Here is a 5,978-nt window from a genome sequence, read left to right on the forward strand (position 1 = left end):
TTATTAAACTACTGTAAATACGTTTATTTTTGTAACTTAATGAGAACTTTCGTTTTTAAATTGCTTCAACATTAGTATATTGAATTACTAAAGTAACATTCAACAATAGTTTGTGTGATAGAAAGGCTCTTCTTTACATGTTTTGATCTGCTAGTGAAATGTCTACCATATGGCAACTGGTATGTGTTTGCATCTTCAAGTGTTTAATTAAATTCAGATGTTGTAACATTTGACTTCATTGTCCCGTGAAATGTCTACCAATTGCACACAGGGTTTAGTTTTGTTGGTGTACAAAGACAGTGTATATGTTACATTAAACAGTCAGATAAATGTTTTGCCTCTAAATCAGTTACAGTAGCTGCGACAAAAATAAAAACAAAACATCAGTCCAAACTGTTTCTCCAAAAATTCAATCTCCTTTTGTTTTACTTTCTTTGTTTTCTCTTAGACTAAAATATCCAGCCCTTCTCCAAAAGAAGACATTATCTGTTGTGATGACCATGAAACTAAGAACAACTGTAATAATCATCATGGCTTTGGTGTGGCTGCAAGCAGCAGTTGTTGACGGGGTACGTAGCAAACTCTTATGTTTGAAACATTTTGTGAAAATAGTGATAAATGATAAATTCTGTTCAATATTTAGTCAGTTCAGCTTCTTTTAAGAATTATACACAAAGTGATGACTTCAAAATACATAGCACGAAGCGTTTCGAACATTTTACTCACTTTACATAATACAGACCTTTGATCAGTTTGCAATCAAAGCTTTTTTTTCTACAAGCTGTGTGACATGCAACGACACATACGAACACACACACCATCGCTGACAAAGATTAATTCTGTTCTTTAATGTTTGGTTTAATTTTCATTTCATTTTTTTCATTTATTTTTCTTAAAAGACTGGCTTTATTTTGTTTTGCCTTTGATGTGTCTATACCTGACTGCGAAAGTTTAGCAGCAAAACTAAGCCATTGACTATAAGACTCTGTTGTCTTCACATTTAGAGGTTTTTCCCTGGTCTAGTCCAACACCATCGTATTTTCTTATAGATGTTTATATGTCGACGATTTGCACGTGACCATGCCAACACGCGATCCACCTCTCGGTGATACGCAGACTCATCGTTGTTCACCATGAGATTTGTTACCATAGTAACGATGGTATACTTCCTTTTATGAATGACAGAGGACACTGTCATGGGTACAGAGAGCACAGAACAGAAGAGAGTACACAACCTTAAGGTGTGACTGTGGTGATCACCATGATGTTAGATAAGCTTTTATTTACTGTGACACTGTCTGAAGTATTTGCGTCTGTTGTCTTCATCTACCACCACGTGCACTAACATCTCTTAGCAGTTAGACTGGTCTACAGTTGAGTGATAATTATTAATTTACTTATAGCACTTAACCAAACACTACATAAAATGACAATGTATTGTGACTGTACTTGTTCAGTTATGTTTTCAATGTTGTATGTTTGTTTTTGTTCTAGTGCACTCCAAACAATAGTTGGTGTGGCCCTTTCATTCTACCGTGTTGCAGTAATTCGGTTTGCGTGAATATTAAAAGTGGCCTTGATGCATGCAAGGACAAAAACGACCTCTGCTGGACAGGGCCTGATGGTGTCGAGAAATGTGCAAAGCCTGCACGGACTTATTGAATGAGATTATCAATCAGTAAGCTGAAAGTTAATCCACATTTACGTTTGTCTTGTCTATTTTCATCAACCATTATCGCTGGTTCCTATAAAGCCGATGTGATTTATTTTAAAGAAGGAGAATCAACTGCAAAAATTCACGATGCATAAGTACACGATGTATGTACAAAAGTGTATATGTAGTATTACAAACGATACGTATAGCTACACATCAATGTAAAAGTTTGCCTTTTTAAAAGTTATTGATACTAAATAATATGTTGTAGGTTGTAGGTATTAGGTAGGAAGTTTATAAACATATACAAGCTCTCTCTTATACCCTAAAGAAATTAAGAATCATTTATTGTCTAAAACTTCTGATTAATTAATCAAAATTAGGTGACAAGGAGAAAACATTTCCTAGTCTTGTAGTCATTGTATCAGACTAACAAGTTTAAGCTATCAACAATGTGTTGTGTACATTTTGTTGAAAAAGTCAAATGCTTGCACTGTGCGTGCGTCTAGTTATTGTCAATAACAACACGAAAGTATGTTACAGCATTTTGTTGTTGTTTTTTTTTGGGTTTTTATATTTGTTGTTGCAGTGGGCTCGTATTGACGAGGACTGCAAAGGGTTTCAGGGATACAAGCTGTCACGACAACGCCTAAATGCCGAGTGGATTGTGTCCAAAAATTCTGAAACTATAATTATTGTTCTACTAATGATTGATCAGTAAACTGAAAGTTAATCATTCTCTCTTTGCTCTGCTTATTGTATCAACTAATGTCCATGGAAAGTAAAATACGTGTGAGTCATGTGTGTGGGTGTTCTAAAAGCGTCTGATCCTAACTTTTTAAATATTCTAAATGACAAAACAGATAACCCTGGTCTCTCATTAGGAGGTGGAAGCAAACTGGTTAAAAAAACTGTATAAAAATAAATAATAATAATAAAAAATTAAGTAGTGAATCTTTCGGATAGATAAAATCAACGCTTCTAAACACAGCTTTACAAATTTTCACAAGTCTAATATTTAAAACCTAATATGAAAGGAAAATAACAAACGTGTGACATGATGTTTAACTCGTACTTTTCCATAGCACACATGCACACACACGTACACACAAACACACACACGCGCGCGCGCACGCAAACACACATCGTTTTCACATACAAATATATTTGTATAAAATGAATCATAACAGTCAGGTCAATTTAAGGGGGTACATCGGGGGGTCGCAAGACACAAACGTGTACATGACGGTACAGACAGGTAAACTTCTCGTCTTCCCGTGGCCAGATTTCTGGGGAGGACTGACCATCTTAAATCATCTTCTCATGTAAATAAAGACTATTATCGCTCTGTACATCATCTACACAATAAAACAGAATGTGGAGGTCACTTTACAAAGAGTAAATGAGGGTTATAAAACAAGACGTTTAACAGAAAATTGTAATGGGATCTATTTTTCCATAATTAGTTTTATTCTGTCGAGAAATTTTCAATTTATTTAGGTTTAAAATTTCATGATATTAATGACTGGTCTCGTTGTTTTATCTTAAATTTCATCTAAGCTTTGTTCAAAATAATGAAATCTCAGTATATGAAAGGAAATTAATAAAATAAAATGAAAATGCTTTTTTCTTCTTCTTTACTCTCATGTATATAACGACAAGTCAACACTTACGGAGACATCAAGGTAGTGTGTAATACTTTCGTCAATCTAATCAGTGAATTGTTCGTCTTAAGTCGTTATGTCATCAATTATCTGTATCCTTTTCTTTGTTGTTCTCTGTCATTGGTTGAGATGAACAGAAATATAATTTCATTAGATTTGTGCAAATTCATTTACATTTGTGACTGGATGCTAACTGTCATTTTTTGATAGTTTTAACATAAGTATATTAACTTATCAAAGTGAAATTCAACAATAGCTTGTTATAGGAAGGCATTTTTTAACCTGTTGTTTGATCTGCTAGTCAAATGTCTACCATATGGCAACTGGTATTTGTTTGCATCTTTAAGTATTTACTCAAATTCAGATGTTGTATCATTTGACATCATCGTCCAATGAAATTTCTCCCAATTGTAGATACGGTCTAGTTTTGTTGGCATACAAAGACAGTGTATATATTACACTAAACAGTCAGATAAATGTTTTAATCTCGTTTTGTTTAATCTTCTTTGTCTTCTTTTAGACTAAACAATCCAGTCCTTATCCAAAAGAAGACATTATCTGTTGTGATTGCCATGAAACTAAGAACAACTGTAATAATCATCATGGCTTTGGTGTGGCTGCAAGCAGCAGTTGTTGACGGGGTACGTAGCAAACTCTTTTGATTGAACATTTTGTGAAAATAGCGATAAGTGATAATTTCTTGTCAATATTCGAAGAATTCAGCTGCTTTCAAGATTCATACACAATGTGAGGACATCAAAATAACACAGGTGTGACTGTGGTGATTACAAGGATTTTGGATAAGCTTTTATTTACTGTGACACTGTCTGGAGTATTTGCGTCTGTTGTCTTCATCCACCAGCACATGCACTGACATCTCTTAGCAGTTAGACTGGTCCACTGTTGAGTGCTAATATTTTCATTTAATTATGCACTTAACCAAACACGACATAAAATGACAATGTATTGTGACTGTACTTGTTCAGTTATGTTGTCACTGCTGCATGTTTGTTTTTGTTCTAGTGCACTGCAAACTATCACGAGTGTAACAGTTGGACAGCACCGTGTTGCTCAAATTCGGTTTGCGTGAGAGAGGGAATAGAGAGGGAATATATATGCAAGGACAAAAAGGACGTCTGCTGGATATTCTCTGATGGTGTCAAGACTTGTCTACAGCCTGGAGGGTAACGTAAAAGGAGATAATCAATCAGTAAGCTGAAAGTTAATCCACCTTTACTTTTGTTTTGTCTATTTGCATCAACCATTATCGCTGGTTCCTATAAACCCGATGTGATATATTTTAAAGAAAGAGAACTAACTTAAAAATCCACGATGTATAATTATACGATGTATGTACAAATGTGTACATGTTGTATTACAAACGATTGTGGTTACTATATGAAGATACCTGTACGTGTAGCTATACATCAATGTAGACGTTTGCCTTCTTAAATGTTATTGATACTACTTAATATGTTTCTTTTTTAGGTACTCATTAAAATATATACGATCTCTTTCTCTCACACACACACACATATTCTAAAGAAATCAAGAATCATTCATTGCCTAACCCTTGTTATTAATTTTTCAAAACAATTGATAAGGAGAAAATGTTTTCTTGCCCTGTAGTCATTGTAACAGAGTAACATATTTCAGCTATGTGATCAACAAAGTGTTGTGTAAATTGTGTTTAAAAAGTTCAATACTCGGACTCGTCGTCTGAATAGTTATTGTCAAGAACATCTCGACAGTATGTTACATCATTGTCTTATTTGTTTGTTTGTTTTTGTTGCAGAGGGCTCTACTTCATGAAGATTTCAAAGTTTTTCAGAAAAACAAGCTGTCACGACAACTCTTAAATGCCGATTTGATTGTCCGCTAAAGTTGTGAACCTATATTTATTGTTCTACTGCAGATTAATCAGTAAACTGAACGTAAATCTTTCTATCTTTGCTTTGCTCATTGTATTCCTGGCAAGTAAAATAGGTGTGAGTCATGTGTGTGGCTAATTTAAAAGCTTTTTATCCTAAGTTTTCAAATATGCTAAATGTAAATACAAATCACACTAGTCTCTCATAAGTCGCTCGAATCAAACTGCCTCAATACCTGTATTTGTAAAGAAATAACTTTCGGATAGTGAAAATACCAAGCTCCCACACATTTTTTAAAATGTTCATAAGTCTAACATTTAAAACCTATTTTAGAAAAATAATCAATTTGTACAAATGCATGAACTAACCCACCTGCCAGAAACTAACCGTTGTAACTATCAAACTTCATGACCAGTAAGATACCTACGCTTAATGATGATGCGGTACAAGTATTTTATTTCCTAGAGTAGAATTGGGAAGAAGTGAAATGATTTTTCTCCGCTGGCTGTATGTTTAACCAGTTACTTAAAGGGGACACACTAACAGTTGACAGGACACTAACAGGTACATGACGGTACAGACAGGTAAACTTCTCGTCGGTTGCCAGCTTCCCATTCACCGATGTCTGAAATGACTGTTCATCTTGACATCATGTGCCCATGTCCATGAAGACGATCTATTATCGCTCTGTGCATCATCTACACAAGAAAACAGAACGTGGAGGTCACTTTACAAAGAATAAATTAGGGTTATAAAACAAATGCAAAACAGATTGAAAATCAATTTCGT

The 5,978-nt window shown here is 34.5% G+C and overlaps 1 long non-coding RNA gene across 1 annotated transcript; it reads left to right on the forward strand.

Annotated features, from left to right (window-relative positions):
• The first annotated feature begins 534 nt into the window (after positions 1–534).
• On the forward strand, positions 535–5,433 carry LOC112567832. The gene is made up of 3 exons (XR_003099909.1): positions 535–569; positions 4,342–4,528; positions 5,114–5,433. It is a non-coding gene; the product is annotated as an uncharacterized LOC112567832 (long non-coding RNA).
• Positions 5,434–5,978: the final 545 nt, after the last annotated feature.

This window comes from Pomacea canaliculata, linkage group LG7 (assembly GCF_003073045.1).
Source record: "Pomacea canaliculata isolate SZHN2017 linkage group LG7, ASM307304v1, whole genome shotgun sequence".
In the NCBI taxonomy this organism is placed as follows: domain Eukaryota; kingdom Metazoa; phylum Mollusca; class Gastropoda; order Architaenioglossa; family Ampullariidae; genus Pomacea; species Pomacea canaliculata.